Source organism: Spermophilus citellus (genome assembly GCF_964194105.1).
Source record: "Spermophilus citellus genome assembly, chromosome: 4".
Taxonomy (NCBI): Eukaryota; Metazoa; Chordata; class Mammalia; order Rodentia; family Sciuridae; genus Spermophilus; species Spermophilus citellus.
This window is the reverse complement of record NC_138185.1, coordinates 17,971,122-17,984,715: the sequence shown is the minus strand read 5'-3', so window position 1 is coordinate 17,984,715 and position 13,594 is coordinate 17,971,122. Positions and strand designations below refer to the sequence as shown.

Sequence of the window (13,594 nt, the reverse complement as noted above, 5' to 3'; positions counted from 1 at the left end):
CCTCATTTGGTCCATGCTTTCTTTTAGCTCTATTTTATACTCAATTCCCAATCTTCAAGTGTTAAAAATGGACAAATATAAATCAACCCCTACACTCCAAGTGAAGAAAAGGAACAAATATTATTGTCCTCAGTTAAGAGTGACCTATGTCATGGCTAGGAGCGGTGACGCACAACCTTAATCCCAGCTGCGCAGGAGGTGGAGGCAGGAAGATCGGGAGTTCAAAGCCAGCCTCAGCAATTTAGCAAGGCGCCAAGCAACTCAGTAAGACACTGTCTCTAATAAAATACAAAATAGGGCTAGGGATGTGGCTCAGTGGTCAAGTGCCCCTGAGTTCAATCCCTGATACCCCAAAAGAACAAAAATTTTAAAAAAAGAAAAGTGACCTATGAAACTGAAAAACAATCAAGCCCAAGAGGTAACAGGGAACTGGCTTCTCAAGCACTGAAAAGAATGTGAGATTACTGCCTCGAGAGGGAAAAAGAGAAACCCAATCTGATTACAGTGTAAAAATAGGTCACTGCTTGAATACAGCCTTTTGGGCAGCAAGCCCCTTCTGCTTCTGACGCCAGTGACACAAGAAAGTGGCAGCACAATCTTAGAATAAGGGCTTCGTGGCCAGCTGGCTGCTTTGGCCTGGCCTTCCAGCTGGCATTATAGAAGCAGCACACAGGGCAGCACACTACTGAGGAGTTCAGTGAGGCTCTGTCACCTCTAATGTGAAATACCAGGTTTTCTGTTTTGTTTTGAACAAACTGGGAGACAGTTCAAGGCTGTCCTATAAGTCTCTCTTACTTGCATTCAGCTATAGTTTGAGTAGGAGAAAAGTGAATAGAGTTTAACTAGCTCATTTACACCCAAGCAGACCCAGCAGGCAGCCTCTGTTCCATGAGAAAGTTACAATTTTGAATTACTATAATGGTCTACTTGCAGCAAATGTAATGTGTGTGTATAAGTGTATGTATAGGCACAGGCATACCCAGTTGGGGCTATAAAAATTTAGGATCTGTGGCCAAAACCTGCTGTGTATTCAAAAAAAAAGACTGAGAATTGCCGATTGTGAGTAGTGGTAGAATAATATAGGTAAAAAGAAAGGCATTTGAGTGTATTATATTTTATTAACAAACAAGTCTACTTCATAACAGCAGTGATCAACATTTATCATGCATAAAATATCAGTGTTTTCTTCTGGCAGAGTAATTCTAAGAAAGAAGTTCCAGAATGATATACTGATGTGTTTCCCTACAAAACAGCCCTGACTTATAACTTCTCTGCAATAAACTAAGACCTCCAAGGTAAGGGCTCAAGACCAGACCACTCAGATACACCAATGGCGAAATGCACACAGTGGATACACATTAAATATATCAACTACAGGAGTTCACCTGCAGTTTCTTGCTTACCAGCAAAAATGTTGGTCAATAATTACAGGCATTCCCATAAACACCCAATTTGTGGTACAGGGACTGAACTTCAGTTTAGGTCCCTTGATACTAAAGTATTTCAATACAGTTTGCATATATGTAGAACTCAGATATAGGGCCTGAAAAATCCAGTTGAATCTTAATGTAGCCAACTAAATAAAATTAATTAGAATTTATATCTCAACTATTTCTAATAGAGTCTGAGTAACTCATATAAGACTAAACAGAAGGAAACAGAATGATAAAGGATTCAGAGAAAGGGAAGAAGGAGGAAACTTCTATCTACACAATGGCTTCTTGTGTCAAAAATTTCTACCAAAAAGATTTAATAAGTACAAACTTAGGTAAAACTATTGAACTTGTAGGGTTTTTGTCACATATGTTTCAGAATGAACAACTTCTGGTAGAAATTTACATGACGCTTTTACATCTTTGTCCTTTAGATGACAAAACCTATAAGTTCAGTGTTGATCTAAATTCTGTATTTCATTAGTCAAAACAGCAAGATAAATTTGAAAAAAAAAATTACTACATATATAGGTAAGACATTAATTTGCAGAAGTATGTTCACATACACAAATAATGCCTTATGAAAACAAAGTCCCTCCAATACCCAGTCCCCCTTTCTTCACAGTAGGGTCTTGGACCTACTGTCTAGAATCACTAATATACAAAATTTAGAAATATACATACCAAGTGCCATTTGTATTCTAAGACACAAGTAAGAAATCCAATTCAAAATGGCTTGGGTAATAGAGTTCACTGGCACATGCAAAAGGAAAGTTCAGATGTTAAGTGGCTTCAGTTTAATTCAGGGAATCTATGACAAAAACAAGTGTCTGTTTTCTTTGTACTATTTTAGCCACATCCAGGGTAGTTTCCCTAGTCATAGCATTCCCAGGCTTCATGTCCCTACAACATCTAGAAAAGAAATAGGGCTGGCTTTGGGGAGGCCTGTCAGAAGATGGGGGAGCCTTTTCCCCAAAGTCCTCAGCAAACATTTTGATGGTCTGAAGTGTGTCACATACCCACCCCTGAACTAACCCCCTTGGCACTGACCACCAAAATTCATCAATGTGGCAACACATATGGGGTTTCCTGATTAAATAATCAAGACCCACTGTGAAGCTGGGGTAGGACCAATCACACATCCCTATCAGAAAACAAAAATAAACATTGTCTATTTGCTATGGAAGGGATTGGGGAGGTGGTAGATAGGGAGTCAGGGGAGATAATTAGAAGGTCCTTCATCCTCTCCTGGCACTGAAATTGACCCTGAGTTCCAGTATCAAGGAAAAATATATTTCGAGTGATACTATTTTTATAATTAATGAAAAAGAACACGTATGCTTAGAAAGAGGCAAATTATGGAGGGAAATTCACAGGGAAACATTTCTTGGAACTGTGAGGGGAAAAGGAAAAGTGAGGCCTACAGGCTTAGTTTGGAAAGGTACAATGAAACATATCTGTCAGCCATTCTTATGTGGACCCCCCTTGGAAGGCAGAGGATCTGACAGAAAGTCATGAGAGTTTGTTTGGCACAGGACTAAGATGGTATGGTCCAGAAGTCTTCCCTTCAAATGATCCAACTTACTGCAAAGAGTAGAAACTGAAGTAGCTTTTGTTCAAATTTCTGAAAATGGGCTCAATCACTTTAAAAACCTTTGACCCCTGGAATGTTTCAAATTTTCAGACTATCCTTTGAGTGTGTATTTGTGTGTGCATATGTGTATCTGTCACTTTAAATTAAAAAAAAATTGGGTGCTACTACATACATAGCTATGTGCCAAGAAATATCATAGAAATAGAAAAGAATTTAAAGGTATAGAGTATCTATCTGTTCTCAAGCAGTACAACCATCATCAATAACTGAATAAATTGATCATATGTAAGACACTGCAATTACTTTAATTTTTTGTAAATATTTTTAGTTATACATGGACACAATATTTTTGTTTATTTAGTTTATTTACTTTTGCTTATTTATTTTTTATGTGGTGCTGGGGAACAAACCCAGTGCCTCATGCATGCTAGGCAAGCACTCTACCACTGAGCCACAATCTCAGCTCTGCAATTACTTTACATGTATTTTCTCATTTAATTTGATCGTCAGAACACCATGAGCTAAGTACCAACTTGATTTTCTGCATTGAGAAACCAAGGCTTAAATATCTCAGTAGCTAGACTCAGGTCCACAAGCTATAGGCTTGTCGATCTGAGTCTAGCTCAGACTCAAAACCAGGTAGGTAGTCCTGATTCTTAACCCACAGCACTTCTGGCTGACGAGAAAACAGACACAACCCATAAGAGTGAACAGCACAAGAGAGTATATCTGAGTGAAGAGCTAAGTTTTGAGATGTAGAACAAAGTACCTTAGGGATTCTGAGGCGAAGTCAAGGGCAGCACACAGTGTTAAGAGGTGCCACACATGCTGCTTTTAGCTACATGAACACAGTCAACGCTGACACACAAACTGTCTCTGGCCCCTGACCCATGACATAATCATGGGTCTTATGTATTATTTATGTATTATGTCTTCATTCTTTAGCCTCTGACAGAAATACATTTCTGTATGCTTTATGGCCTTTCCAAGATCTCTTTATGGATAGAATCAACTTCTTTCTCTGATGTACACAGACTTCTTCTCTGTTTTAGAGACAGGCCAGGCCTGAAGGGAGTGTGAAATTCTCTGAACAAATAATAGATATTTGAAGATTTATATGATTGTTTTAACTTTTACCCTAAGCATATATGAAAATGGTCATGGGGATCAATTGAAACTAGCCTCCTTGCGCTGTGGGAAACAGTAAATATATTATAAATGCCTGAACATAATGTAATGCCACTTCCTCTGTGCTGGTCTCCATATACCAGAAATCTGTGGGAGTGAATAAATATAGTGTCCCTCTCATGCCTCAGCAGTTTCTTTACAAAGTAGCTGGTCAGAGCAGACCTCCCAACTTTCAGTATATGTGTCTAGGGTCCCAGTATTCAGGAAAGGGAGAAATACCTCCTCTACAAAACAGCCAGGGGTCGTAAGCATATGGGATTTCCTTCTGTTTCCATGGGGTTAGGGAAAAGCATCAACATTTTCTAGAACTTCTCTAGTGAATAGGATGTGCTATAGATCCTGCTCCAGTGGGGCTTCTAGTTGTTTTCATGAGGTTTACTGATGAGGGGGGGCACCTGAAATTAAGAATGCCACCATCCAAGGAAATGGAAAACAATTCTACTTTCTCCAAGAGCTAACTTCCTATTATCAGGGTTGCAAATTGCTTCTCAGTCCTTTGGCTAAGATCAAATATAGTATCTGTTCTTTACAGTTTAATATCAGGGTCACTTCTTGAACCCTGGTTTCATTTTCCGGCTTCATGTACCAGGTTCCATGCTAACATCTCTTCACAGACTCAAACAATCTCAGCAAATGAACATTATCCCTCTCTTATCTATACAGTACCTGAAGCTCAAGAAAGTTGTCTATTGGGAGGAAGATGCAGGGTAGTCAATTGCCTGGAATATTCAAACCTATTGCCATAGAGCTAGAAAATTATAATTGGGCACCAGATTGAATATCCTGACACCAAGTCCTTTGCTTACTCCACTATGTGCTTCTGACTCTTCTAGAGCCAAGGTTTGGCTTATGGAATATTCATAGATGATAATAATATCTGGGATTTTGATGGTCATCTTCATTACAATTAAACTGTACTATGCTCTCTTAGGAGAAAAAACAAGTTACTTTAAAGGGGGCTATCAGAGGGCAAAGGATGGCAAGAACTACAATGAACCATCATGGCAGGTTGAGAATGCTAGGGAGAGGATCAGCTCTGACTGGAGTGAGGGATGGAGGAAGACTTAAGGGGAAGTCACAGAGGGAAGAGCTTCTGAGTTCAGCAAAAGTTCCACAGCACAGACACAGAGGCAGGCACACACAGAAGAGTGCTTACATAAGAAACCCTTAGACAGAGCTTCTCCACCTCATTAACAGAGAGCTCTATGTTCTGGGTGCTGTCCTGTGCATTGTAGGATATTTAGCAATATCCCTGACCTTTACCACTAGACATCAGTAGCATACACCCACCACCACTTCCCACAGGTTGTGACAAACCAGAAAAGTCTTGAGACTTTGCCAAACGTCTGCTGGGGGGGCATACCTATCCCTGGTTGAGAACCACCACATTAGATAAAGATGTCTCAGAAACGGGGATGACTGACTGGGGGGAGGAGCAAAATAAGAAGTGGAGACCACAAAAGAAGGAAGAGGAGGAGGAGCAGGCTCTGAGAGACCTGCTTATCAACTTCCTCAGGTGTGAACTCTGACTACATTAAGCAAGACAGATGGAGCCCAAAGAGAACACATGATGGGGGATCTCTGAAGAATTCCCAGCTGTAGAATGTCTATAGGAGGAGAGAGAATAAATTCTACTCCTAGGCAACTTGGAAAGGCCAAATCCTTACTCTTTTCCTTTTGGTAAGTTGAAGCAAGGGAGGAAGATGCAGGGTAGTCAATTGCCTGGAATATTCAAACCTATCTGGGAGACTTGAGGGGATGTGGATTAGGAGAAATTCTGATCTGTGATATGTCTCTAACAACAATGCCATCCTTATCTTCTCAGGTTATCTCCCATCCCCTCACCTCTCTACCTTGAGCTGTGTATTCCTGGGAGGCAGGAAGAAAGGAGAGAAGGGGAAAGTGAAGATGAGAGAATTTTGAGGTTCAAGAGAGCTACTGAAAGAGTTCATAAATAGGACCATATTTCTCAGTTAAAAAGAAAACATGGTAGAGCTAGGGCAGGGGAGTTACAGAAAGGAAAGCAGCAGATAAATAAATATTTTCCAAAATGTTAACTGAGTGCCAATCCTAGGCATGGTACACTGCATGAGTTACCACGTTCATGTTCACAACATCATGTAACACCTGGGCATGGAGTGGACATTACAATCATTTTTATAGAGGAGAAAAGTGAGGTAAAAGGAGGCAAATTCACAGACTAAAGGGCCTCCCAGTATGATCAGAGCCCCAGGTTTCGTTTGTGGATTCCTCTGTGCTGTGTCTCCTCGGAGCTCCCACAACCCACAGTCTCTTGCTGCTATGGGAGATGTTACCACTTTCCCTCCGGTCTATTTGCTCCAGTGGACTGTCAGGCTCTGTGTTTTGAGTTCCCTGACTCTGGAATTCCCTTATGTGCCAGGCACAGGCCCTAAAGATACTAAGGAAGCACGAGTTAACGCTGAGGTGAACAAAGGACCAAGGAGGCCCAGCTGTGTGAATTCACAGCAGAACTAATGAGCACATCCAGTTACATAACCACTTCTCCCACTCCGCTCGGCAGCCACTAGAGGAGAGCACAGCTATCTTTCTATTCCTGAGCTTTATATAATAGTGACTATGTTTGGGCAGGGGAACATGCTACAGCTTCACAGCTCCGTCACATTAGATATTGATTTTTTCCTAAAAACCTAGCATTTTTTTTTTCTTACCAGTGATGCAGTAAAATAATATAGATTCAAGATTAAGATATTTAAGATTTAGATACTTTCCCCACATTTCTACATTTTTTTTCTATCTCAAAAACATTCATTATTATTTCTGGTTATACTTTGAAAAACAAATGAAGGGTGAAAATGAGCTGCTGAAGAGACAGCTTACAACATTCCATTACCCCAGCCCTCGGTGCTTTGGTAACTCAAGAGAGGGTGATCTATTGGCCAGCACAGAGTAGGCTAGGCTTGTTTTGGGCCTTTCCCATCTACCTCCTGGGACCTGCCCCTGGAATCCATGACCTCATGACTGAAGAATGAATGTTGCATAGAGACAACCATTCATTTGTCCTGGGGCTTGACTAATGGTGATTTTTGCTGAGTAAACCCCTTCTTTAGATACAGTTACTTGAAAAATGTTTTCTGAGACCTTTTAAAGCACACATTGACTAAAATTTACATCAATTCATGTTAGTTCTAAAAGGTTCTTTAGTTTCTAAAAGCTATAGTTTGTTTCTAACAAATTGTTACACATACACCCTTGAACATTTAAGTATATGTATTCATTTACACTTTGGGCTAATTTGGTTGGGTCTTCCTCCAAACCAATTATTCCACAATGGTGAGATTTTAAGAAATGAAATCGTGTATCTGAGGTTTTTAGAGGATAACTGGTTAAGAAGATAAATAGGCTTTTGAAATATTTATTATATTAGCATTGACACTAATATCTATGTATTAGTGGTGCAACTATTTTTATTTGTGAGCTCTAATAAAGAGTATACATTTTGAGGCTTGCTAAGCACTGTGACTCAGTTATAGCAAGTACTATTTCTGGTGGCACGTCACTGAGTTTGGAGTTTCATCCCTGACTTGGCTACTTCCTAGTGTAGTCAGTTGGGTCTTGGGTGAAGTATTGAACCTCCCAAACCCCAGGTGGGAACCATTTGAGTGCAAACAGCACTGGGTTCACTGTGAAAATTAAATAAGGCAGTATATGTGAAAGTACCTTTGAGAGTTCAGTAGAGGTCTTGAGCTTCTTGCTTCCCTCCTTTCGTCCTGTACCCAATTGCAGAGGTGACCCTGAACACTTCTCCTCCTGCTGTTGGACTGCTGCAGTAACTTCATTACCTACCTTGCCTGCACCCTGTCATTCCCATGGAGTCCTATAAATCACAACCGTATTTGCCAGAACGCATATCACTGTCTTCAGTGACTTACTGCAAGAACCCATTTCAGGATGGTGTCATAGTCTTTTCTCTCTTTCTTTCTTTTTTTTTTTTTAAGTTGTAGATGGATACAGTACCTTTGTTTTATTTATTTAAAATAAATAAATAAAACAAAACTCAATGCCTTATCGGTGCTAGGCAAGCACTCTACCACTGAGCCACAACACCAGCACCACAAATTAGTCCTTTTTTAGTCTGGGGCCACCGGCCCTTTCTGAGCTCACAGCTCTTTGCAAACTCCTTCCCACCTTGACCCTTTCAGGGTTAATTCATTCTCCTGCCTCAAGCATTTCTATACCTCATATGGCCTACAGGACAAATTCCAAGCTATTTCACCCAACATCTGAGCAGCATGGTATCTAGCCCCGTCCCCTCCAGTTTCATTCTCTTCCCTCCTCTTACATTATAACCAGGTATAATTCTACTTATAGTACCCTAAACCCCTGCTACATCACTACTCCCCCATTATTTGCTTCTCTTTTCCCAGAATATTCTTTTCTCATTTATTTGGCAAACTCCTAGACAGTCTCCAAACCTCACTCAAATGCTCCACTCTATGATCTAGTCTGTCTTGTACTATGTCTTGTACCCTTTCTATTATGCACTTGCCCCACTACCATAAAATGATTTTTCATGTTTTCTTATAATTCATTGACCACTATAAATATCTTCTTTGGAGGATGGACCAACACTCAGCTTTCCACAGAGCAGCCACTTGGGAAGTGTTTGTATTGTTGAACAGAAGCTGCTTCCAGCCTGGTGGGTAGATAAGATAAAATTCAGGGCATATGAACTTCAATATGGCCTGAGAGGAAGCAGGCAGAGGGAGAATTCTACTTTGTTCCCATTTAAAATGTTAAAAATGTTGGTGACTGCCAAAGCTCAGGAAAAGAAACCCCTTTTATGTGGTTCCAACTCACTCTAAAGAGTTGATTATATTTACCTAAAATCTGGTGGAGCTCAAAACTATTTCTCTCTCTGCAGAGTCTCATTCTTTTTTAAGTTCCCTACTCTGTGGAATAAATGTGGGCAATCGTTTCTGCAGTTTTTGGCGATGCCAATTTATGGCTATGTTTTTCTGTTCACTGAACTGGCTCATTTCTTCAGGAGAACAAACTGTTCTGCGTGGAAGTAGGAATTGGCTGGGTTCTAACAAAAAGCTCCCCCCCCCCACAGTGTTTTTGCAAAAGACCCAAGTCAATTTATAGCCAAGTAACAAAAGGTCAAAAAGGTTAGTCAAGCAATGGGCGTAATTCCTGTGTGTCACAGCCAATAAAGGAAATGGGTGGGAATAAATTGTATGCAATTTTAACCTGAAATTATTTGTACAAAACTACTATTGTAAACGATACAAAAATGACCCATGCCTTTCAACATAAAGAATTTCTCACTTTTTTTTTAAAGGACATTTACTGTGGAAGAACTGAGATGATCTCAAATCCTCACTCACAAGTGAAACAAAACTTTTTTCACATTAATTTATAGAAAAAAAAAATTGGTCATTGCTTCATAGTCCTGAAATAAAAATTCACAAAAAACCAAATATCTTCCGAATTATGTTGAATTAATATACAAATATGTAACAACAAATCTGCTATTATGTATAATGCACCAGTAAAAAAAAATTTAAAAATTAAATACCTTACAGTTAAGTCACAAATACAGCTTGTGGAGATGAATTGAAGATGAAATCTTTTCCAAAAGGGAGACAATAATGACCAAAAAGACAAGCGAAGAAAAGGCCTTACAAAAGTGACAAGTATGTTTTAATAGTTCTAGAAGTATGACAAACTATTGCATTATTCAACAAACATAAGAACAACAAGAAAAGCCTGCCTTTAAAGCAAACATGAAGATGTGACATCACCAGCCAAGCAAGTAGAAGACAGATGAGTAATAGTGTGTACTGGATGGCTAACCAGGCTGAGGCCCATGGGTCTGTGCAGTGAGTGGGCCTTTCAGATTTCAATGTTGCTGGAAGGCCTCCTCCTCCAACCTCTTTCCACTTCACTTCATGAAGTTTAAAGTATTCACAATTCAAAACAATCTTATTATCTAAAAGATGAAATAAATAGACATTGTCAGGATCCAGACAAGATGATATAAGCTCATTTCTCCCCTGACCTCCCTGTAAGTACAATTATAAACCCTGGAAAAACACAAGATGCAACAGAAAAAGAAGTCTGAAAAATGCTAAAAAGAAGGTGAACTAGTTAGGGACCCCAGGACTGGAAGAATAAAACAATAGCAAGATATCTTGTGCTCCCTTCCCCTACTCAACCAAAGGTGCAGGCTCAATACTTACCAACCCCCCAACTTAACAACACCTTGGACTGAATGGAAGCTCCACTGATAAGACAGGCCAGTTGCCAGCACCAACAGGATAAACCTCAGGACCCCACTGACAATAACAGAGTAGTCTGGGGAATTCTCTCCCCTCCCTACGAGGCCTCCAGGAAATATTTTTTCCCCAGCAAGATGAGTCTCTCCCACACCTAGAGGAACCAAGCAGCATGGCCTGGGAAAACTTTACTCGCCTCAGACAGCACCAAGAGACCAGTGAGTGTACCAGCAGCACCACATAACCAAGTGGACCAAAAGAGTATTACAAAAGCTCTGAAAAGTACATTGGCATTGGAACCACAAAAGTAGACACCAACCCATGGATTAAACCAAAGCAGAGTAAGTGCCTAATAAAATAGAAATTTAAATAGTACCTGGAATCTCCTAACAAATTATCTAAAATAGAATTGAAAATCATTGGTCATACCAAGAATCAGGAAAATCAGCACTTGAATGAGAAAAGACAACTGATGCCAACACCGAGATGAATCTGATGTTGAAATCAACTTCCAAGGATTTTTAAATGCTTCAAAAAGCAATTAGAAGTTCTCTTGAAATAAGTGAGGGAAAAAATTTAATTTCATCAAAGAAATAGAAGTTTAAAAAATAACCAAATATAATTTATAGAACAGAAAGATAAAATAACATAAATGTAAACAAAACCTATTAAACAGGCTCAATAATAGGATGGAAAGAACAGAATCAGTGAACATGAGGATGGATCAATAGAATTTACCCAATCTGGGCTGGGGATGTGGCTCAAGCGGTAGCGCGCTCGCTTGGCATGCGTGCGGCCCGGGTTCGATCCTCAGCACCACATACCAACAAAGATGTTGTGTCCGCCAAGAACTAAAAAATAAATATTAAAAAATTCTCTCTCTCTCTCTCTCTCTCTCTCTCTCTCTCTCCTCTCTCCTCTCTCTCTCTCTTTAAAAAAAAAAAAAGAATTTACCCAATCCAAACATAAGAGAAAAATGGGCCAAAAGCAAATGAACGTAGCTTTGTGAGGGTATACAAAAGATCCAATATTCATATCATCTGATTCCCAAGGGAGAAAAAGAGAGGGTGAGAAGAGTATTCAAAAATATAAATGACTAAAATTTCCCCAGATTTGGTGAAAGACATAAACCTACTAAGTCAAGAAGGTGAACAAACCTCAAATAGGATAAAGTCAAAGAAACTTACACACGGACACATCATAATAGAATTTCTGAAAATAAGAGACAAAAATTTTGTTTGTTTTTATATTTATTTTTTAGTTTTAGTTGGACACGATACCTTTATTTTATTTTTATGTGGTGCTGAGAATCAAACCCAGTGCCTCACGCATGCTAGGCGGACACGCTACCACTTGAGCCCCATCCCCAGCCCCGAGACAAAAATTTTTGAAAGCAAATAAATACACTGATACTTGTAAGGGACTATCAATTCAAAATGACAACAGATTTTCCTATCTGAAATCATGGAGGCCAAAAGGAAGTACTGAAAAATTATGAACCATGAATTCCAAATTCAGTGGAACTATACTTCAATATTGGAGGGAAAAGACAGTCTCAGATGAGAATTAAAAGAAAAAGAAAAAACACTAAAAACACTATGTCATTAAAAAAAAAAAAAACTACCCTTAAAAGAATGGTTGAAGGAAATTGTTCAAACAAAACAAATAATAAAGGAAGAAATCCTGGAGCATCAGGAAGGAATAAAGAACTAAAGAAAAAACAAAACTATGGGTACAGACAATAGTGAGTTTTATAAATCAAATTTGTTGACTAAAGCCCAAATCATAACATAATCAGATGACCAATACAATTATATTTAAAAGGGGGAAGGTAAAGGAACCTAGATAAAAGTGAAGTTTCCATGTTTTACTCAAAGTGGTAAAATGTTGATAGCAGTGGACTGTAATAAGTCACACATATAAGTCATAATACCCAAAACAATCACTAAGAAAATAATACAAAGAGATACTAAGAAACACTGTAAAAAGTCAAAATAAAATCCTAAAAAAATGTTCAAATAACCCAGAGAAAGGCAATAAAAGAGAAACAGAAGAATGGAAAACGAAACAAAACAAATTATAAAATGAAAAATTAAAGCTCTAATACAAGAATAATCACCTTAAATGTAAATGGTTTAAATATGCCAATTAAAAGGCAGAGATTAGCAAAGTGGACAAAAATACAACCCAATTATACATGCTGTTCACAAGAAACTCTCTTCAAATTCAACAAAATAGGTAAGCTAAATATAGTCCATACAACAGATTATCAATGCATATTTTAAATGATGCTTATGAATATTTTTAATGATATAGGAAATTTATTTAATGTCTTATTTAATAAGACACGATAAATCAGTAAACAAATATTCTAAAGGCAATATATGAAATGTATAGAGCATGATTTCATACTTTATATAAGCAATTCTAAATAAATGGCTGAAAGGAATACTATAGTTATTAGTAACAGAGTATGCTTTTCAGATTATCTACCATAAAAAATAATGCTTTTATTGTCAGGAAATAATGTTTTTATAAAGTTTTTTTCTTTAATTAAAACAGTCTATTAAAGACAACTGTGCTGCTGCCTATGGGGAAGAACTAATCTTTATCACTGGTAGCATCACACTGATATGGATCTTTCTACTGGTGAGTTGGCTGTCCACCCATTCCTATAGAGGTCTAGAGACACAGGCAGAAGAGAAAAATCCTTCTTTCAAGCTTTAGTATGAGATACAGGAGTGTGGGGGTGGAGGGAGTGCAAGTGGAATGGAGAAGCACAGAGATGGGAATGAGGAGAGAGTACAGGCAGGGGAGCCAGTCCGATGGACACCTGCCTCACTTCTAGTGATTTCTAGAGTCACTGCTCCAGGTCTCCACAGGTCTGGCCACTGAGTTAGTTCTTGTGTTTCCTTACTCCATTATCCAAGACCACATGAGTATGTCTCGGTGCCCCCCAGCCTATCAGAGTAAAAACAGATATCATCCTACCACACTGGGAGCCTCATCAGAAGAAATTCTTCAGTTTTATATTGCTGCATAATTATCAAATTAATAATATTCATCTTCCTTTCTTTTTCAGTTTCTCCTTAACTTTATCCAGGGGCCGTGTGACTACC

At 38.8% G+C, this 13,594-nt stretch overlaps 1 protein-coding gene across 7 annotated transcripts in view; it reads right to left on the bottom strand.

Moving 5' to 3' along the window:
* ZHX3 (zinc fingers and homeoboxes 3) overlaps window positions 1-13,594 on the bottom strand; it is a gene marked incomplete at its 3' end in the record, with an annotated part of 121,395 nt that overhangs the window by 44,814 nt on the left and 62,987 nt on the right. The window lies entirely within an intron of this gene.